The 23734-nt window shown below is 42.2% G+C and overlaps 1 protein-coding gene across 1 annotated transcript in view; it reads right to left on the bottom strand.

The window, feature by feature from the left end:
- Nucleotides 1-2417: 2417 nt before the first annotated feature.
- PWWP2B (PWWP domain containing 2B) overlaps nt 2418-23734 on the bottom strand; it is a 65774-nt gene continuing 44457 nt past the window's right edge. The window contains exon 3 of the mRNA XM_082267566.1: nt 2418-3090. The gene's annotated coding sequence lies outside the window, so the exon portion shown is untranslated. The remainder of the gene's footprint in view (nt 3091-23734) is intronic.

Consider the following 23734-nt stretch of genomic DNA (forward strand, 5'->3'; position numbering starts at 1 on the left):
AGCAGAGACTGCGAGCAAGGCTTTCCACACTCCTAAACTGGGTGTACAGCCTTCCCAGAGAAGTTAAAGCTGTTATAGCTGCAAAGGGTGGACCAACCTAATAGTGAACCCTACGGACTATGACTGGGATGCCATTTATGTGCGTGTAAAAGCAGGCGTCCCAATACTTTTGGTAATATAGTAAATGTTGGTTAGGAGCTTCCAACACAGCCAACATGTTTCAGGAGAAAAGCTCCCCCTTCTTCATGGCTTGAGCACTAACTGGTATTAGAATCATGATGGAATGCAATTATTGTAGCCAAGAAAGCTGCCATCTTACCCTCAGTTTGATCTATAGTAGCCAAGGTGCTACACACGTGATCAACGATAACACCAGCCATTTGATGGCTTGATAGTTTGGTTGAGAGCTACTATAAGCACGCTAGTAACTGACAATTATCATTTAAGTCATGCCTGGAATGTAACAGTTTTGATTTTAACTTGGAGGGTTAAATTCCACTTTAATGGCCATGTTCATCCTTCCCAGAAGATAGCCAATGCAGTAAAGGGGTCCCAGCAGAAATTAAAAAATCTGTGCAGCTTTGTAAAATTTTTTAATATATTTATTATTTTTCCTGTAGGTTATTTGAGCTCCCCTTAGAAGCCAGACTAAAACAACTCCTAAATAGCCAACCCCACGTCCTGACTTATTGCTAGGATGTGAAAACTGTTAAATGGTCACTCCCAGCATTAAACATGAAAACTAACAGATTTCACATCCTAGCAACAAGTCAGGACATGGGAGTTGCTAACTAGGAGTTGTATTAGCCAGGCATATAGGCAGACCCAAATGTCCTACAGAGAAAAAAAAAATTTAAATCTGTGCATCTTTGTAAAATGTTCACTCATTTTGTTAGGGGGGGGGGGGGGGGTTGACCTTTAAAAGCTTGATAAAGAATAGCATCTCCAAATGGCACCAAGAATGCCTGGGTGGGTGATGACGTTCACTCCAGGCCGGTCCTCACAGGAACATGGTGCAGGAAAAGGTGCATTCCATGCATGTTTCCCACACTGCCTTGAAAATGCACTGCCTGATCTTTTGCAGATGCCAATAACTTAAAGGCACCCCAAAAGCAGAGTGTCTGCGGACACCAGATCACATGGCACTGCAGTACCATTTGATTTGGTGCGCCATCCTTTTTTGTAGTGCATGCACCACTTTTTGTGCAGTCCGGTGCCATCTGTAGCCCATTCAAATTAACCACTTGCCGACCAGTCACTGGGACTGTACTGCGGCAAAGTGGCTCGATTCCGTCCAGCGACGTAGACCTACGTCGCTGGACTCCTCCCCCTGTAGGCGGCACTCGCGCGCCACCGGAGGCGCGCTCCCGCTGTTTTCAGTCATAGCGGGAGTCGGGCCAGGGGAGGAGCAGCGGCGATCGCCGCCTCTCTTCCCCGATCGTCGGGGAATCGAGTTTGGAGATCCGCCCGCTTGTGTAAACAGTGACAGATTGCAGGGTTCAGCATAGCTGAACATGCGATCTGTCCCTGTATCACTCAGTCACCTCCCCCCACACACGTCAGTAAGCACCAGGCATACATTAACCCCTCCCTTGCCAATAAAATTAACCCCTTCCCTGCCAGTGTCATTTTTACAGTAACAGTGCATATTTATAGCACTGATTACTGTAGTAATGTCACTGGTACCCCCAAAAGTGTCAAAAATGTCAGTCAAGGGTCCGATCTGTCCGCCGCAATGTCGCAGTCCCGCAAAAAAAAAAAAAAAAACGCAGATCGCCGCCATTACTCAAAAAAAAAAAAAAAAAAAAAAAACCACCAAAAATGACAGGAATCTTTCCCTTAGTTAGTAAACGTAATAACTTTTGCGCAAACCAATCAAAATACGCTTATTGTGATTTTTTTTTACCAAACATAGGTAGCAGAATACAAATTGGCCAAAAATGTAAAAACATTTTGATTTTTACATTTTTTGGGGGGGGAATTTCATATAAAAAAATGTTAAAAATATTGTTATTTTTCCAAAATAAACACTTTTTTTTGTTTATAGCGCAAAAAGTAAAAAATCGCACAGGTGATCAAATAACACCAAAAGAAAGCTCTGATTGTGGGAAAAAAAAGGACGTAAATTTTGTTTGGGTAAGGCGTCGCACGACTGCGCAATTGTCAGTTAAAGTCGCACAGCGCCGAATCGCAAAAAGTGGCCTGGACGTAAGACAGCAAAATCCTCCGGTGGTAAAGTGGTTAATAGTCTGCCAAATCACACTGTGGGCAGCATTCCTGTGCAATTCTGGTATAAACCGACCCCTAGACCATTTCAATTCAAAATATGAATTTGACTTCTATGTACCTTCATTTATTTTCAGAAAGCAGACACGCTGAAAACAAAAAGGCACTGCAATACAGTAAAGAAAACAAACTTTAAAAATAAAATAGGTTTTTACTAAGTTTGGGATAAAATCAACCAATACAGAGCCTGAAAAAAGTTCATGTAATCTAGTAAATACATGAAGTTCACATTAGGATTTAGAAACAAACCAAAAAAAATAAAATAAAAATCCCTAAAACCATTGTTAAATAAATACTAGTTGAAACTACAGTTTCCTTTGGTAGCGATTTTGTGCAGAAAAATCCATATTGGGTAACTGATATTTTGAAACCGTTGAATTACACCTTGAAGACACTTATTGTGAGTTTTCTAGGAGGTTTTTAGCCTTGGATTAAATACTCCTGTTTCATTATGTTGTTTCATAGCTTTAGTCTATTACCTGTAAACTAAGCAGCAGCAAGATTTTTTTTTTTCGTAGTTAAAAAAAAAATTAATAAATTAAGTTTGCGTTGGTTTGCTGTTCTTCTGTCCCTATTATTAAATGCAGAGCAGATTTGAGGGTCAATGTCCTTGAGAATTTTGCATGTCAGCTCTGTAGCCGACTCCTCGTTGAAGTCCAGGTGACTGCCATCCTTCACACATGAGCAGATAACTCATCTCACTGTCAAAAGTGCAGCCGCTGCAAGAATCTCCATTGGGAGATGTTAGGATGTTTTTAGGCGTAGTGAAACTCTAGGACAACAGCTGTGTTCCGATCTTCTGATCTAAAGAAGAGAAGAAAAAAAAAAAATGAATAACGTACAGCCACACATTTATTTACTATTGATAACTGATGCAGCAAAACCAATAGCAGACATTTTAACACAATAAAGGTCTCTCGCATACAGGCTCCAGAAAGCCAACGTGGCATTTAAGATTTTTTTTTAAAACGGATCCGATATCTGTCAATTGCTTTTAATGGGCCTGTAGACAATGGTTCATAAAGAACAGTAAAAAAAAAAAAAAAGCACCACTTTTATGCCCCGTACACACTATGAGAAAATCAGGCGAACGATTGGTTTTCCTCGATGCTTTACAGCAAGTCGGAACAGAAGATAGAAATAATGTATGAAAATTCTCACACGACAACAGTTTCTTTCTGCCTAGCTACTCCTGCGGAGCGGAAGTCAATACCCAATAGTGATGACTTAGAGGTGGCGGCGACTGTCGGAGGACGTAAGAGAAAAGCTTTTTTTGGGGTATTTGATGCTTCTGATCATGCGCAATCTTTCGCCAAGTCATCCCTTTAAAATGGAACACATTTACACAGTTTCTGTAGTCGATTAAACTGGTAAATAAATTCACCTAGTGCCTTATCTGCATTAAATCAGCCACAAAACCAGAGTAATTAATATGTGTTTGTTTCTAAAGGAGTTGTAAAGGCAGAAGGTTTTTTATCTTAATGCATTCTATGCATTAAGATAAAAAACCTTCTGGGTGTAGCAGCCTCCCCAGCATCCACTAATACTTACCTGAGCCCCATCTCTGTCCAGCGATGTCCATGAGTTAAGCCCCGTACACGCGCATCGAAAATTGGCAGGGAATTTTCGTCCAACGTCCGATCTGCCGATTTTCGGCTTGTTAGTATGATGCTTCCGACAACCGACTCAGACTTTTCGGCCGAATAAAATCTGGTGTGCAGAGTATAAAATTTTTGTTGGCCGTCAAAACACGTCCGATTTTCGTGCAGTCAGTACAGATTTCGACCGGGAAAAATCTTATGAGCAAGACTGGGCATGCTCAGAGAATAAAGAACACAAAGAAATCAAACCAACACATGACATCACTTCTGAAGTAGATTTTTGTTGGGCGAGAAAATTCGTGTGCAGTCTAGGCACATTCCAACCAAAACACCACTCTGGACAAAAGACAGACGATCGGTCGGCCGATAATCGTTGCATGTGTACAGGGCTTTACTCGGCCATCCAGGACTCTCCCTCCTGATTTGCTGAGACACAACCCAGGCACCATTGGCTCCCGTGGCTGTCAAAGTCAGTTAGCCAATCACGAGAGGGGCGGGGGAGGGGCGAACGGCAGCTCCGTGTCTGAATGGACACAGGGAGCTGTGACTCGGCTTGGATGCCCCCATAGCAAGCTGCTTGCTGTGGGGGCACTCGACAGGAGGGATGGGCCAAGAGTGGCAAGGAGGGACCTGAGAAGAGGAGGATCCAGGCTGCTCTTTGCAAAACCAACAGCAGGAGGCGGCAAGTATAACATGTATTTTTTGGGGGTTTTTTAAATGAGATTTTACAATCACTTCAAGGGGATGAGGTGGCAACCCTACTTTAGGATCCGAAATTTCTTGTACAAATATTATACAAAAACGGTACAGATTAAAACGAAAATCGCTCGTTCTGTTCCGGTTCGAGAAAAATTTTGGAGTTTGTCCCTTCAGATGTTTTCGTTCGGAAGTGGCTGTTGAAAGTTGTGTACACACTATCAGAAAATTGTACGATCATTCCTCGGATGAAAATGTTCGCCCAGTTTTCTTTTCTTTCTTGTGTTTAGGAGTAGTATAAAAAATAAAAAAAAAATCACGTGTGAACAAACAAACATAAATCTCACCTCCCCCTTAAATAGTAGAATATATTATTGTAATATTTGGCAATCTTTATGTACATATACACAAAAATGCACACACTATAGAGACCACACTTGTGTTTTTTTGCACAGGAACTTTCTGCCAGGAAAATCCGGCATTCATACATGAATAGCATGTGGAAAAACCCTTCAAGGTTCAACTTTACCTTTAGGCCTCATTCACATTGGCGTACTTAAGCGTGCACCCTTGTGAGGGCTGCATGCGTTTTCCCATGCCTCCACATGCAGGCAGTCCTATTCCAGTCAATTGGGATGCAGCAGCTGCATGGACATAGCCTCTGCTCCCAATTTTAAAATCTGTACATGTGTGTTTCCCCAAACTCACATGTCTGTATTCGGGGACACGCACCCACGCAATGTCAAATCGGTAGTAAAGGCTGCGTCCATGCAGCCGCTGCATCCCAATTGACTTGAATGAGACTGTCTGCATGTGGAGGCATGGGGACAACTGTGCATCCCCGTACAGGCAAACAGGGCCTTCACATGGGTGTACGCTTAAAGTGTAACTAAAAGGCAAAACTTTTTCATATATTTTGGAGTAAGGGGGAAATAAAACCCCAGTCAATTTTTTTATTTTTTGCCTTTTGTGTCCCATTGGAAAGATTTCCCTTTACTTAGGTCTCATAGCCAAAACAGGAAGTGAGAGGAATTCCCTCCGAAAAGGAGTAAATCCTGGTGTGTCACCAGAACTAGTGTTCCCTTTAGGAAGTTTTTCCCTCTTCCCCTCCCCTTTGTGTTCTAATGTCAACCCAAAATTGCTTTTTTTTTTTAATTACACTTCTGATCGTAATAAACAGGACAAATGAAGATCGTGAATCTATGTAACCGGGGCACACACACAGCAATATAAACTTTAGGTGCACCTATGTTTACGAGGCCTTAGTGATGTCCTTTAGTGAAAGTCACGATACATTTTTTTCTAGTTTTGGAGAAGGTGAGAAAGGGAGCTCTAGTCAGTTTTACTGAAATTTGGGGCTCCGTCACAAAGATTTTTCTTTCCTTCCTGTACGGTGAAACCATTGTCAGCAGGACAGAAAGTAAAGGAAAATCTGCAACAGAGATAAACCCAAATCTGAAGGGGTCCTAGCCCGTTGGAAAAGTCCCCTTTCAAGTCGGGTAAGACGTTTTCAACGGGACAGGAAGTGAGGACAAATCTTTGACTGTGTACTAAGAGTGTGCCTGACAGTTATTCTACTCGTACCCTTCTAAGAAAATATGTTTTAGCGAAACATACACTTTAAATATTCCCCCCCAGTTTGGCCAACATACTAAAAAAACATGCCTTCATTGCCGTTCTTCACTGTGCAGCCCTGCCAGGACCAGCATTGTCTTTGCAAGAACATCCCAAGCAGGGTCCACAGCCCCATTCATTCCTGTGGATGGTGCCTACTCACGGCGGCCCCCATAGAAATGAATGGGGCCATGGATTCCATATGCACTTGGTGCAAGACCTACAATGGATGTTATTTTTGCAAAGGCTGTACAGGGGACCATGCAGAGCTACACAGGGGAAAAAAATAAAATTATAATGTATGGAATAGTAGAATCAAGGTATGTTCGTGTGCAGGCTACAAGGAAGGAGATGGAGGATACGTTAAAAACAACATCTGTAAAAGTGAAACTATTCAATGAGCTGCATAGAAAAACTAAGATGCAGAATTCCAGTAAAATTCAATTCTTGACATTTTTTTAAATGAAATCAATACTGTAAGCACAATTATAAAATAGAGTAAAACCTTGGATTGCGAGCATAATTCGTTCCAGAAACAAGCTTGTAATCCAAAGCACTCTTATAACAAAGCAAATTTCCCCATAAGAAATAATGGTAACTTAGATGATTTGTTCCACAACCCTTTATCCAGAAGTCCCTCAGTTTATAGTCCATATAAAAAGATTATAGCAATGGGATAGGTTATGCAACCATAAAATGTCCATCCACAAATGGCGCCTCCACAAGGGGATTAGAAGAGTTGCTAAATATTGTACCCTCATTAAATGGAACCATATTGCTACACTTAGAGGCGCCTCTCTTCTCTTTTATACTCAGTTGTGACATGACGCTACATGTATATCAAGACATTGCTTGTTTATCAAGTGAACATTTATAAAAAAAAAAAATGTGCTTGTCTTGTAAAAACAAACACTCTCAAACCAAGTTACTCTCAATCCAAGGTTTAATGTATATACAGGTATATAGTCATGACCTGTTTAGTTGAGGTTACTCCTGTGCAGGCTTTTGTGTGTTGTGCCCAGTGGGACAATGCTTGTTGCCATGGAGGACCGTATACACTTATCTTATGTTGACTAAGGACTGTCCAAATAGACACAACAATCTGCAATGTTTACAGTCCTTGAAAGGTAACAAGAAATATCTGTCCAATTCCCACCAAGACAAATGCACAGTTTCACGGCCTATATGGTATTTTGTGAGCTCTGTTGACCGAAAGGATTATCTCCCAAACGATACATATGGAATTGTAGGGGAACAAAAAAAAAAAAACCGAATGAGCAAAATCTATACACAAACCAGGCTCTTTTGGATTACTGTATTTTGCGTCCCTGAAAAAACTTATTTGGCAATAAAGTGGATTTATCAACCATTTTCAAAATTTAAGACTAAAAGTTTTGCCTAGGAACAGGTAGTGCAAAGTTTCTATGATTTCACTTATTAGACAGAAAACCCCATTCTGTGCACCCCTTTCGATTTAGTTCCCCTTTAATACTAGGGACTCACTCTCTCTGATATCTGCCTACCTGCCATTAACCTGTACAAAGTAAAGCTGTCCATACAGCAATAGCATTTTGTTAGAACATTTTATTTTTTGTATTTTATGTTCAGTTAATTTTCCATTGGTTAATGGGGTGAAATCAGAAATTGTTTGACCATAGCGACTAGAAAAATCAAGGCAGCAAGATGAAAATTGTTTTCTAGAACAATTATTATTCTAAGGCCCCGTTCACATTGCCGCGTTCCGACTTGGGGGGGGCGACCTCGGAGCGGCCGCCACGGACTTCATAACATTGAAGTCTATGGCGGTTGCCTCCGGGTCGCCCCAAAGAAGCTCCGGACCCTTTTTCTAAGTCGGAGTGACTTGTGTCGCTCCTATTAGAACGGGTCCGCAGCTTCCCTATGGAAGGCGACCTACGGCGACCTGTGAGGCGACCAGGTCGCCTCACAGGTCGCCTTAGTGTGAACGGGGACTAACTGTGAATGTGGTTTTTGTTATGGAAAATTCATAAAGTTTGTAGTACGCATGTTCTAGGCACAAAAAGGAAAACGTTTTACATGTCTACATCAATGGTCTCCAAACGGTGGCCCTTTGCTGGCCTTTATTTGGCCCTTGGGGCACGATTCCTCTCAATGATATGGGGCACTATTCTTCCCACTGACACCAATAGTGTGGCATTTCTTTCCACAGACACTAATGATGGGGCACTATTCCTCTCACTAATATCTATGATGCGGGAGTATTTCTCTCGCCAATACCAATGATGGGGCTCCTACTGGCCACCAACCCTGAGGCCATATTTTCTCTCACTGATGCCAGACACGGGACATTTTCTAACCTCGCTGGCTACAACCTGCCCCCCCCCCCCCCCCCAAAGTCTGAAGGACATTAAACTTGCTCTTTGAAAAGTTTAGAGACCCCTGGTCTAGATGAAACGTACACACCTATTTCCACTGAGAGGAGAGTTTCCCTGGACAGGGAAGATTGATGAAGATGAAGATTTTACATCAGCCTTTTAAAAATTGGTGTAACTATACCTAATGTATCACCTCTGGTCAAGTACTGAACCAGTACTAGGTTAGTGTTAGAAATATACCATAAGGACATTGTGCTCCACAGATTATAAAAGAAATTCCTAGGAACATGAAAACATGCATTTTAAACTTTGTAGATCATACAAAAGAAAAAAAAAAAAAAAAAAACCCAAATATCATCATAAACACCCAACAACACAGAAAACTAGATCATTTTAAGCTTGATTTTTTTTTTTAGTGTCCATTCTGTCTCTTTATTTCAGTGATAAAGGAAGTAGTCTAGATCAGTGGTCTCCAAACTGTGGTCCTTTGCTTGCTCTTTACAGCCCTTGGGGCACTGTTCCTCCTCCTTTGCTGCTCGGCAACTGCGGTCAAATGGAGAGTTCAAAACTGGTTCCATAATAAATCCATGAAGCCACCGTTTTCTGTGTCCATCCAAGTTTTATCTCGTGTTGAGCCAAGGGTTAGTGGTGTCACCTAGGGCTGTTTTTATATTACCGTTAACAAAATCATCCTGGACTCTCATCCGGTTTTGGTCTGACATTTCTTTCTGTATTTCTATGGTTTGAGAGAAGTATGGGTTTATATATATTTTTTTTTTAATTTTACTTACCTAGGTGTTCTGCTCCCTCCCAGCTCACTTGAGCACTGAGCTGTGGAGAAGGCGGGAGTGGCTGGCTCAGGCTCTCAGAGACTCAATGAGAGGCTGAGCTGGTTATCAGTCCAGTGATCTAGGCGGATCCAGACTCTGTGGTCGTGATGACACGGAGCCTGGACCGAATTTGCACTCCTGTGATCCACAGGAGAAGTACAGCCAAACGAACTTTGGCTGTACTTCACCTTTAATGAATGATGAGGCAATATTCCTTGCACTGACACCAACAATGGGGCAGAATTCCTTGCACCGACACAGACGATGGGGAGCTATTCTTTAAATTGATATGAATGGTACAACACTATTCTACTGACACCAAAGATGAAGCACAATTTCTCTCCCTGATACCAATTATGAGGGACGATTGTACTACTCCTACTGGTCACAAGTACTATCATTTTTTTTACCTCCATTGACTCCCAATATGTGGGCCTTTTTCTACTCCCAATGGCCAGTCTGACCGTTCTAAGTCTCAAGGACAGTAAACTGGCCCTTTCTTAAAAAAAAAAAAGTTAGGAGAACCCTGGGCTGGACCTTCAAAACCTGTATATTAACTGTGATTATGTTGGTGTAGACAACTCACTAGTATACCAAATACTAAGTGGTCTTTCACCCTCCCCATCCACATTCTCCCATTCCCTTCCTGCCCCCCCCCCCCACACAATTGGCAATCTACATTTATTTATTTTTGAATAATACCATTCTCAGGAACCCCTAACAGCACTTACTGGTGTTTCGTCAAAGTGAGAATTACTTATGGCGCTTTTCCACTGCATGGAACCGAACGGTTCGGCTCGCTTTTGCACTGCTGCTACCACATGGTATGGTGTAGGAACGGTTCGGTGGCGCTTTTCCACTGCATGGAACCGAACGGTACGGCTCTCAAAAACAGTACCACCTCGATTGTGGTTCCAAGAGGTACCATATCCGGTACCATATCCCACAATCCTTTGCATGCAGTTACTACTAGCCAATGATTGGTCAGAGAATCCCACCCACCCCGTTGTTATCCCACCCACTTAACTTTAGTACTACTTTAGTGGAAAAGCAAACCATACCGTACCGAACCGTTGCAACACTGTACCATGCAGTACCAGCAGTGGAAAAGCAAACCGGGCCAAGCAGGGCCGAGTAGAGCCGAGCCGGTACTTGCAGTGGAAAAGTGCCATTATACAATTGCCTGCAGCCTCCTGGGATGCTTGTTTCCCAGGAGGTTACAGAGTACTTTACGGCATATGCATTGCAATATCGGGGGGACAGCCGTCTCTTCATGGTTTTCACAACCAACCCTGTATTGACACACATGAACCTGCTGCAAGAACCTGGATTAGAGAGTCAGCCCCTCTGATGACATCAGAAGAAGATGCCTGGTGTGCTGCAGTGGAGCGGCAGATCTCTACAGAACATTGTTGGTAGTAGAAGTATGTTTTTTGGGCAAAATATAGCTATAGATGTGGAAAAAAAATAAGGGGGGGGGGGTTCTTTAAGTGATTAATAAATGCATTAAATCAAACAATTTATTTTAATAGGTTAAATATTAATGTGGTGTTGATTTTATGCAATTCCTCGGATAACACCTGCTTTGAAGGGAATAATGAAGCTGTATCTGCCTGCAAGCTTTTGCAATGTACAAGACGCCACCACCCTATCATGACACATCACACAGACATGCAACTTTCTCACATGACAATGTTTAGCCAAGAAAAAAATGACTAATATGTAAAGTATAATAGGCATGAAGTGGTGGAAGTCATCTGCTTAAAAAAAAAATATATATATATATATAAAATTTACTAGGAATGGATAAACAAAACTACATTCAGGGCTCTGCAAATCAGGCCAGTACTGTAAAGTGAAACTGCTGTGTTGCTTTCTAAACAAACCCAAAATTTGTCCAAATTGGTACAATTTTTTTTTTTTTTTTTTTTATTAAAAAAAAAATAAGGTCTGTGCCTTAGGGTTGGTTAAAGTGGAAGACCCCAAATCTAACTCTTGTCAAAATTGTTCCCTCCCCCTTTTTAATTTACTCTAGTCTGGTGATCTGATCATGCAGCTCCAGCTCCCCTGTATCAATGAGCCGCTGCTGCAGGGGAGAGGAGGGAATGCTGATGACGATTGGGCCATGGGAACCTATGTGTGACAAAGATCTGGGAATTAAAATATCTGACTCCGTGGGTGATTCTTGAGGTGCTCCAGGTGCCTAAGTGCCGGGTGAGGAAACAGTGCTCCCCCCCTTTACTAACCCGGCACTTAGGCACCTGGAGCACCTCAAGAATCACCCACGGAGTCGGATATTTTAATTTTAATTTATTTTTTGTGAACTATATGGACTCTTTCACCTAGTATTTTGTTGAGCTTGAACACAGATAACCATTATTAGATCTTTTTGGTTATAAAAATATTTTTTTGCTCACTATTTTGCTCACGGGTCCCCATGATTGACTTTTTTTTAAATCAGGACCTTTTGCACTATAGCACCTTTATTGAAATTATTCATTCACCACTATTTAATATAATTGTGGCTATTATTCATTTCACTGGTCTATCCCAAGACCTTTCTGCACCTATTTTCTTTTCTTTTCTGGCAAGCTATTCCATTTGTTTTGGAATCACCTACACCCCGATCTTCTATTTTCTATATTCACTTATATTGGAATCACTATACTGTTACATCACCGTACCATTTTCAGCTGAGATACATGGATCTGTTTCAGCCACTTTTTTCTTTTTCTTGGTGAATAATAAATAGCTTACAGGCCAGTACCTTCACTCTATTTGGTCACCTTTATCAAGGAACACTTCACATATGTTCTTTTGATAAATATATTCCTTTGTGTGATTGTTTTACTTATATACTGTTTACACTATTGCACGTTATATTTATATTATTGATGATGTTCATTTGGAGTATTTATACATGTTTTAACCTCTGTGTATAAGTTATTACCATTTACTGCTATATTCACATCTTATATACACCTATAGGCAGCCACCTTCTACATTTCTTGAATATTGACTTCACAGTCTATATTTTTGAGGTAGGCAGCAGCCATTCTATTTATTTCTCCATAGCGCGGACACTACCACTTACTAAAAATTAACTTTGCAGCATCAGTTAGATTAAAAAAACCTGAAAAAGAATTGGATACTTAATATTTTTTTTTGTTTCACTTACCTTGTTTTTAATGAAAATTAACTTACCTTCCTTCCTCTTCCTCCTTATGCGGCCGTGGCCCTGACGTCACTTCCTCCTTTGCATTGCGTCCTGGGAGAGGAGTGTCATCAATCCCAGGATGCAATGGGAATGGCCGGCAGCTCCTCTGATTGCCGATCGCAATCTACAGCGCATGCGCGAGATTGCGATCAGCATTCTGGGTAGCCAGGAACCCGGAAGAGGGACACAGCGGGGGACACCAAGGCTTCAGATGCCCACACCGGAGATGGCCACGCTCTGCAATCAATTTTAAAAGGTAAAAATGTATCTTTATTCCATAACTGTACTGTACTGTAATGTGGGGTTAGTGTTAGTGTAATTGGCGATCGTTTAGGATTAGGGGGGTATTTTTATGTAAAAAATGTTTTTGTGGCCAGAACTCCGCTTTAACCACCTGCCTACCGCGCACTTTCACCTGTCGCACTTTGAATGACGATTGTGCAGTCTTGAAACACTGTACCCATATGAAATTTTTATCATTCTTTTGAGACAGATAGAACTTTTTGGTGGTATCTTTAAACTTTCCAAAATTTCAAGTTACATAGTTACATAGTAGGTGAGGTTGAATAAAGACAACAGTCTATCCAGTTCAACCTGTGTAGGTGTGCGTGGCTGTAATCATCTCCCATAGCCCTTAATGTCCTGATCCTTGAGATGTAAGTCTAAGAGTCTTTTGAAAGCCACCATACTACCCGCAGAAACCACCTCTTGTGGTAGAGAATTCCACAATCTTGTAGCCCTAACAGTAAAGAACCCTCCTCGTTGCCTGAGGTTAAAACGCTTTCTCACGAGTCCTCATGCAATTCCTTCGAATGAACAGTTTTTTTTCTAAGCTGAGATCCCCATTAAGATATTTACAAATTGCTATCATGTCCCCCCTCAGACGTCTCTTCTCCAGGGAGAATAAATCAAGCAATTGCAGACGCTCTTCATAGTTAAGGTCCTCCAATCCCCTAATCAGTTTAGTTGCCCTTCTCTGGACTCTCTCCAGCTCCAACACATCTCTCCTGAGGACTGGCGACCAGAACTGGACAGAATACTCCAGATGCGGTCGGGCCAGAGTTTTATAAAGTGGAAACCCAAAAACAAAAAATGTAATATATTGCCGTTAACCAACCTTTAGATAAAGGTGCCTGCATTACTGCAAATAAAACGCTTCCTGTACAACTGTGGCTAAATTCACTCCTCCACTGTATCTAAAATTCACGCCTCCACTGTATCTAAGGAGGCAGCCATGGTTTCCACCCAGGAAACACTTTAATGCATGTCTGCCTTTGTTAACCTGCATTACAAAGGGGGTAACAGGAATAGCAGCTTACACAGTGACAAGGGTATTGCCTTTCTGCTAAGATCAAGAAGTATTTTCTTTTAAAATATTCTTGGCTTGTGAAATAAAAAAAATGCATGCAGCCCCCACATCTAAGGACATTTAAGCTGCAATATATTTTCACTTTTTTTGGGGTATAGTTCCAATTCAGGTGTGAAATCTAATAATCCAATGCGGATAATTCACTACCGTCCACTATATAAAAAAATCCTGAAACCTCTACAAAAGCAGCAAAACCAGACTGACCAAAGCACACCATTCTGTGCAACAGAAATTGTGAATATCCCTTTAAATGATTCGGCTGATTAGCTGGGAGAAGGAAAAAAAAAAAAAAAAAGTCCATGCATCATTCCTAAGCAACAGCACAAATGATTGATGACAGAGCTATGAAAGCACTTGGGACCAGCAAGGACGCAATCAATATTAAAAAGAAACATAATTAGACATCCTAATCAGTACCGCAGAGACACTCCCCCTTTCTAAAGCAAATGATTGTTAGCTCCAACCTGCCTTCCACTTATCCACGTATTGAACAGAATTTCTGGTACAAAGAAGTCGTTCTAAAAATGCATATTCACTTAGGTAATGAACAAACAAGGTCAAATGTTAAGTCGATAGAAATTTAAAGAATCACAAAATACAGAATTGCTTTTTGTGCGCCTATCAATAACAATTTGAAAGAATTTTGATTGGTTTCTTAAAGCTGGCCATACGCGGTATGAGTTTCCAGCGCTCCACAATGAGCCAGTTGAAATGCGCTATGAGGGTGGCTCTGCTGGGCCCCTCCCATCCGACATCCTTCGCCTGAAAAACAGAAGACGCCAGGCAGGAAAATGTAAACAATACCCCAATCTGATGGGATGAAGCCACTGTTCAACTGACAGCTTTCTTTAGCCTGCAAGCTTAGGCACATTATGCGATTTTCTTTTCAACAACTACGGACTGTGTTGATGGAGAATCCTTCCTGCTGAGCTATTGTGTTCTCCCCGCAGGGGGTGCAGGGAGAGGTCCCTGCTGGGAGAACACAATGACTATCGCTAGAGGCTATAGCTGCTGGCAATAATCGAATGGTAATCCAACATGCTGGTTGGATCGATTGGATCGACTTGGGTACAATCAGCCTGCCCATACATGGATTTAATCTCAGCCGGTCCCTGCTGAACCAACCGAGATTCAAGCCATCAATGGTCTGCTTTAGCCGAACAGTGGGCTGCATCTGATTAGATTCAGCTGCTGTTTGGCCAACAATTTTCTATTCCGCTCCTTACAATCCATGGAATTTTTTTTTTTTTTTTTACTAGTAATGTCAGCGTTAATCGATTTTTAGCAGGACTAAGACATTGCAGCAGACAAATCTGACACTAAGTGACACTTTTTGGGGACTAGTGACACCAATACAGTGATCAGTGCTCAAAAAAGCACTTTCACTGTACTAATGACACTGGCAGGGAAGGGATTAACATCAGAGGCAATCAAAGGGTTAAATGTGCTCCTAGTGAGTGCTTTCTAACTGTGGGGGAGGTTCTTTGACTGGGGGAAGACAGAGGTCTGTGTTCCTGCTTAGCAGAAACACAAGATCTCCATCTTCCCCTCTCACAGAATGGCGGTCTGCCTTGTTTACATAGACAGACCGCTGTTCTGCCTCTGAGAACGATTGCAGGGTGCCAGCGTACATTAGTTCCCATGGACCCACTGATTGGCTCCTGCTGTGTCCAATCACAGCAGGAGTGGGCTGGTGGAACGCGTGTGCCCTATACCCAGTGCACAAAATCACATACAGGTACGCGATGTCGGAGAGGAGGGCCACCCTGCTGCAGTATCTCCCCGGGAAGGTGGCCCAGAAGTGGTTAGTGGCCCGCTTTACCTTGTCATTTCACTGTAAACAATACATAACCCTGCCAGGCTGATTTCACACTTTCTCAAGTGCTTTTGTATCAAAGAAAATTGCCTGAAAAGTGCAAGAAAAATACTTCCCCTTAAGCCCACGTTCACATTGGTCTGATTTGACATGTCAAATTGGAGCCAACTGCACCGTCCAAATCAGTGTGACGCAGACTTTACAGTGCCTCACCGATTCCCAAAATTTGTTTCTATACTACTTTCGGTGACTTTGGGAGTGCGATTCGGGAGGGCCAGCTTTTTTAAAAGGGACATGAAACATGAACTACACAGATGTATGAAATCGCACACGAAGTCGAACTGAAATGCAGGGGAAAATCAGAGGAAGCTTTGTATTAATTCAAAGCTTCCCATGAATGGCTGATTGCTGTTCAGCCTGACTCTGACTATTTTGCTCCATGAGTTAGAAGGGAAGTCTCATTCCCACTGCTGAAACACAGTGCTGTATACAGCATGTAGCGGAAGCTACATACAGTTAATACAGCGCACCTGTTCGTTCAGTAAATAGTTTGTTTGGACCAGCTTGGCCCAAACGATTTAAAGGGACATGAAACATGGAGATCAGATTTAAAGTATTACTAAAGATAAAACTTTTTTTTTTTTAGTTTTGGGTACAGTGGAGAGGGATTTAAACACCTGTCAGTTTTTATTGCTGTCTGTGCAAGGAGATTCACCCTCTAGATTTGTCCTGTTCACCATTATCATTGAAAGTGAAAGTAAAAGGAAATTATCCAAATTTTGGGTTGTCCCCAGAAAAGTAAGAGAGGGGAATCTTCCAATGGGTACACTACTTCTGGTAACCTGGGGTTCCCCAGGGAATTCCCTTGATTTACAGGGATTTCCTCTCACTTCCTGTTTGGCTATGGGATAGGAAGTGAAGGGAAATCTCTGCAATGAGCCACAGATGGTGAAAAAAAAAAAAAACCTCCCCCCCCTCTATCCAAAATGATAGAACATTTTTTTCCCCTATAGTTCTACTTTAATTAAAATGTGTTTATGGAGGACTGATAAACGTATGAATTTTACAACCAGTATTGTTTCTGAACAAAGAAAATAGATAACTAAATCTTTTTTTTTTTTTTTAATAGGGCAGAGGGAGATTGGTGCAAACTTCCATATCTGAGTGACGGTCTATACAGCTTTGGGCCAATACATATCTTCCAGTTGCCAATTCCCCCCAAATTCTCTATATCTTTATATCAGCAGGTGCAGAATATTTGCTGCCTTGGGAAAGAATGCCTAGTCTCAGGATAACATTTCTAAAACAGGGTCATGCAGAAAAGCTTTGTCATGATCCCAAGTAATAAACATTAATAGCTCAGCAAGATGATATGGCTGAAAAAGACAGTAGAAAGCAATGTACTTTCCCTGCAGGAAATTGCATGCGCAGCTCTAAAGTAATGTGACACTCGCCAATCTGCTGTGCACTACAGGCACTCTACTGAGCAATATCCATATCTAATAGAACCCTGCAAATACCCCAACCATTTCTGTATATACAAACTTCACCGACATCTCTAACTGCAAGGACTTAAATACTTGTTCTATTGTGTAGCTTTTATTCTTCCAATTTAGAGTCGATCAAGCCATAAATATGGTAAAAAATACATTAGGAAAAATATCAGGCATGAAGCAGCAGGGGCAATGAGACTGAGCCAATGAACAGCAAATTAGTTGTGCTTCAGCAGAAGCAGGGAAAATGTATCATTGTCTGCAAGTTTCATTAACCCATTCATTCCTAAGCCTTTTTTGACACTTATTGCTTACACGTTTAAATAATTTTTTGCTAGAAAATTACTTAGAACCCCCAAACACATAATATATATATATATATATATATATATATATATATATATTTATTATGTCACACTGTATTTGTGCAATTTTTTTTGGAAGAAATACACATTCATTAACAAAAAAAGAAAAAAAAAAACCGCAGTACAGTTAGCCACATTTTTTTGTATAATGTGAAAGATGATGTTACGCCAAGAAGATACCCAACATGTCATGATTCAAATTTGCGCACACTCGCGGAATGGCAACAAACTACGGTACTTAAAAATCTCCATAGGTGACGCTTTAAACATTTTTTAATGGTTACCGGTTTAGAGTTACAGAGGAGGTCTTGCCCTAGAATTATTGCTCTCGCTCGAACGATCACGGAGATATTTCACATGTGTGGTTTGAACACGGTTTACATTTGCGGGCACGACTTGCGTATGTGCTCGCTGCTGCGCACGAGCACCCAGGGATAGGGCGCTTTATTTATTTTTTTCTTATGTAGCACAATTCCCAGCCATTTTGCTGGATATGGGTCCCCCTGGGTCACCGGGTGCAACAAAAATACCTTTGTGCATGTTTCTCCAAGTGTGAGCACTGAGACAATCACCAGTCCAGTATCTTTGGGTTTTATATTTATTGGTAACTTGGATAGGAGAAGGGATGAGTGGGATACTCCTTTGGCTCAACTATGTACAAATTGCTAGGGAAAATAAAAAATGCAGTTTGGCGCTGACTTGACGCTGGCTGGATACTGGTCAATGCTGGCTTGCTGCCTGTTAACGCTGAACTGACTTCTGACTGCTTTCCTGAATTAAGAAGTCCTCTTTCCTCCTTGCTGAGGTAACTACATGTATACTCTTCTGCTACACTGCTGAACACTTCAGGGCCCGCACCAACGCCCTGCCTTTCTCTCTTATCTTCAGGGCTTAGACACTGGCACCCCCTTTCTCTAAGCCGTCTCTACTGGTTAGCTGGCTCCTGGATCCCTTTGACCTTCTGGAGTGGTCTCCTCTCCTAGGCAGACCCCTGGGCGGTTTCAAGTACTCCGAACACTGTTTTTCCCCGAAACTTCTGCCCAGCAGCTCCACTCGGTCCACAGCACTTTGGATCCCTCTCTCTGCAGCCCAGCTCAACCTTCCTCCCCCAGGCTGACTGCCCAGGACACCTTCTCTAGCTCTGACAGGAGGAGAGACGGCCGTCATCCTTCTCCTGGGACTCTGCTTCCCGCCAAAGACACCCTGTCACGTGCTCCCCTCAGACTTATAACTCATCCCAGGGTGCATTGCGGCCAACTCCACCCACGGAGACAGCTAAAAGCCCTGGTGTGCTATTGGCTAGGTTTCCTTCACTGTCCAATAAGAGCCCTCATTGGAAACAGTGGGGAGACTCCCCAGGCTCAACAGATCACACCTGGAAACATGTGACAGGCAAACTAAATGATCAGGCCCTCCTGATAAGAAGACAGGGCCACATATATGCTTTTTCCTAGCACCTACCTATAGGAGGGTGCTACACTTATTATATTTTTTATTTTTACACTGTACCTTAAATATTATTTTTTGACACTTTTATTCCTCTCACAAGGAATGTATACATCCCTTGTGACAGGTGCGCTTTATGCAGGGATCTGAGGTCTACAAGACCCCAAATCCCTCCTTTGCACTTAAAAGCATTCAAAAGGCCAAGTTTGGCTCTTTTTCATACGGTCATTTTAAAAAAAAATCTGGCGCCTTTAAGGCTCCAGTAACCAGAAGTGATGTTATGACATCACTTCTGGGTTTCTACATCGGAGAACCAATCAGCGCCGATTCCGGCTTTGTTCAGGACTCCAACCAGCCAGCAGACATGCTGGCTGGTGGCTCGGGTCTCCTGGTGGGACAGGAGACCCAGGCAGAGCGGCAGAAGGCGGTGGGAGGGGGAAGAGATGTCCCCTCCCACTGCTTGTGATAACGGCCGAGCGGCATTTTAGCTGCATTGGTTGTTATCACAAGAAAGCCTACCGTCCGGTCTAAAGCTGGATACACACAATTCCATCTACTTTAGATTTTTTTCCTTTAGATTTACCAAAACCATATAATTTGAGGTCAAACCTAAACACTTTCAATTTGTATGCAATCAGGCAGGCCCTTGCATTACATAGTTGAAGGTAAATCTAAAGGAAGTCAAACAACAAAAGTTGTATAGTGTGTATCCAGCTTTAGACATCACCCCGGTACAACCCCTTGAAGGTGAAGGATGCAAATTTGCGTTATGTCGGCATTATGGGGTTAAAGATGGACTCCAGCCTTATCTTCAGTCCTGCACTGAAATTGCTTACTCTGATGTCACTGCATAATACAAGTTTCTCACAGTGTGCACTAGAAGCTGCATTAGATCGTCCCCTCCTGCTCCCTGTGATAATGGCTGAGTGGCATTAGTTGTTATCACAAGAAAGCCGACCGTCGGCTCTACAAAAAAAAAAAAATGGTACCGGGGTGGTGCCTCTAGCTGCAGTCATCACCCCGGTACAACCACTTCTTCAGGCCAACGTACAGGTACGCTAGTTTGTGGGAAGTGGTCAAATGGGTTTTTGAATGGTTTCCAATGTGGTTGTTCATAAATACAGATAGCTCCTGCCTGATCCTTTTATAAATAGCAAGAAGGCACCTAAAATCTGGCATGCGGCACCAAAGATGTAGGCACAACTTTGCCCACCGTACAGAGTAAATATCTATAGAATGATTGGACCCAGCAGTCTCCAAAACACATAAAGCACCTAGAAGTTGAAGAATTGGCCGAGATTTACGAGAACTATGAGAATTTATTTTACAATGAAAAACAGGGAAATCATGAGACGTGACACATCCAGTAATTTGTGCCACTGATGAGTACAACTGAAATAGGATATCCGGATACTTTGACTCATCATATGCCAACAATAGGGAACCAATATTTACAAAGCATACAGATTAAAAAAGAGCAGAGAACACCTTCGAATAGAACACAAACTAACAAACACTGTACACCTTTGGCAAATACACAACAACCGATTATTATTATTATTGGAGTTTTGGACTTTGTGGTATGGATTCTACAGACATCATTCCAAGCTTAAAGGGGGAAAAAAAATCCAATCGTCCCTTCTTAGCAATCAGAGTAAAGAGAAGGCGCCACTCAGAGAAGCAGTAATAACAAATTTATTAAGCTCATATCAAGACTTCCATAAAAGCAAAAAGTGGAGCGTCATGACCCGGCGTCCTTCCTAATTCACCGTGTACCCGTTGTGGAAGCTGCCAGCAGCCTAAACCAATCCGGGGCTGAATCAGAGTGTGGCTGCGGTGAACCGCATACCTCACAGAAGGAGCTGTTGTGAGCATGCTCTGAAACCGGTAACCGCCCATTCCACCGCCCATTCCTCGTCCCGCCCATTCCTCATCTATGGCCGGACGGTCCTTCTGTGAGGTATGCGGTTCGCCGCAGCCACACTCTTGATTCAGCCCCCGGATTGGTTTAGGCTGCTGGCAGCTTCCACAACGGGTACACGGTGAATTAGGAAGGACGCTGGGTCATGACGCTCCACTATTTGCTTTTATGCAAGTCTTGATATGAGCTTAATAAATTTGTTATTACTGCTTCACTGAGTGGCGCCGTCGCTTTACTCTGCTTACATGTGGGATCTCACTTCGGCCCTGTAAGAGCTGCCCTCGATGATAGCACTAACAGTGTGCTTTTGGAACATTCACCATTAGTCTGGTTAACATCTCACCTATCAAGACTCTCTGGAACAAAGGACCCATCCCCCCAGCAAGATTTTATCTCTTTTCCCCAAAATTTTCTTTTTTTTTTTTTCTTCGTTTTATTTAGCAAAAAAATAAAAAAACCCAGTGAAGAATAAATACCACCAAAAAGTTCTATTTATGTGAAAAAAAAAGATAAAAATGTAATATGGGTACAGTGTTGCATGACCGCGCAGTTGTCGATTAAAGTGCGATGAAAATTGGCCTGGGCAGGAAGGGGGTTAAGTGCCTGGTATTGAAGTGGTTAAAGAGCATATGTTGGTTCCAGCATAAAGGAACACCTTCTGTAGTATTAGGAGTCAGCTGGACTTTAAACGGATCAAGTAAAAATGGTGCTTTTTAGCAATTCGTAGTTTCAGGGAATGGTTGTCAGGCAGTAATCGCACTTGTCTCTGAATTCTGGTGTCATCAACAGCTGTTTGGTATCTACAACTACTAATGAGAGACAGCTGAAGCCATAGAGATTACTTGATGCAGAAGCCATTCTTCTGACTGTTCTTGTCACTCATACTACTGCAAAGGTGTCCTTGGAGGCATAGAGGTGACTGAAAGAAGAGGAGCCTGAATTACAGGTGTTGAGTATGTAATGTGTAGATTATAGCTGAACACTGATAATATCACATACACATGGTATATTCAGCAGCGGAGGCTCTCTTTTCCTTTGAAGTATCCGAATCCCAGTACATCAGCCCCTGTCTTCCCCAGACCTATCAGTTTGTGCGATGGTGCACAGCATTGCCTGCTTTTACAGTTAAATTGGGATATCCTTCAAGAGCTTTCGTGCCAGTTAAGTTAGACGATCAAATAGTAAAAGCATTTTAAATCCAGATTTCATCCATCTATGTATCTATAAGTACTGTGGAGACAATAAAATGCTAACTCCATCTTTCTAACCATGTCTCAAGTCACACACATGATTGGGGTTTTTAAATGAAGCATGGTCAGGGTCTGTACTCCCTGTCACCCCCCCCCCCTCAAAATCCTTTAACCATCGGAAGATTTTCCCCCATAAGCACCAGGCCACTTTTTTTGCGATTCGGCACTGCGTTACTTTAACTGACAATTGCACAGTTATGCGACCCTGTACCCAAAAAAAAAAATCGACGTCCTTTATTTCCTAATAAAGCTTTCTTTTGGTGGTATTTGATTGCCTCTGCAATTTTATTTTTTGCACTAGAAATAAAAAAAAGACAGAAAATTGGCATGTGCGTATGTGTTCACCCCCTTTGTTATGAAGCCCATAAAAAGCTCTGGTGCAACCAATTACATTCAGAAATCACATAATTAGTGAAATGATGTCCACCTGTGTGCAGTCTAAGTGTCACATGATCTGGCATTACATATACACACCTTTTTTTAAAGGCCCCAGAGGCTGCAACACCTAAGCAAGAGGCACCACTAACCAAACACTGCCATGAAGACCAAGGAACTCTCCAAACAAGTAAGGGACAATGTTGTTTCAAAGTACAAGTCAGGGTTAGGTTATACAAAAATATCCAAATCTTTGATGATCCCCAGGAGCACCATCAAATCTATCATAACCAAATGGAAAGAATATGGCACAACAGCAAACCTGCCAAGAGACGGCCGCCCACAAAAACTCACAGACCGGGCAAGGAGAGCATTAATCAGAGAGTCAGCACAGAGACCAAAGGTAACCCTGGAGGAGCTGCAGAGTTCCATAGCAGAGACTAGAGTATCTGTACATAGGAGGACAATAAGCAGTACGCTCCACAGAGTTGGGCTTTATGGCAAAGTGGCCAGAAGAAAGCCATTACTTTTAATAAAAAACAAAAAATGTCACGTTTTGAGTTTGCCAAAAGGCATGTGGGAGACTCCCAAAATGTATGGAGGAAAGTGCTCTGGTCTAAGGAGACTAAAATTTAACTTTTCACCCATCAAAGAAAATGCTATGTCTGGCGCAAACCCAACGCATCACTCAAAGAACACTATCCCCACAGTGAAACATGGTGGTCCCAGCATCATGCTGTGGGGATGTTTTTCAGCAGCCGGGACTGGGAAACTGGTCACAGTTGAGGGAAAGATGGATGGTGCTAAATACAGGGATATTCTTGAGCAAAACCTGTACCACTCTGTGCCTGATTTGAGGCTAGGTCGCAGGTTCACCTTCCAGCAGGACAACGACCCCAAACACACTGCTAAAGCAAAACTTGAGTGGTTATGGGGAAACATGTAAATGTGTTGGAATGGCCTAGTCAAAGCCCAGACCTCAATCCAATAGAAAATCTGTGGTCAGACTTAAAGATTGCTTTTCACAAGCGCAAACCATCCAACTTGAAGGAGCTGGAGCAGTTTTGCAAGGATGAATAGGCCAAAAATCCCAGTGGCAAG

The sequence above is a fragment of the Pelophylax lessonae genome, assembly GCF_965119305.1.
Source record: "Pelophylax lessonae genome assembly, chromosome: 9".
NCBI lineage: Eukaryota > Metazoa > Chordata > Amphibia > Anura > Ranidae > Pelophylax > Pelophylax lessonae.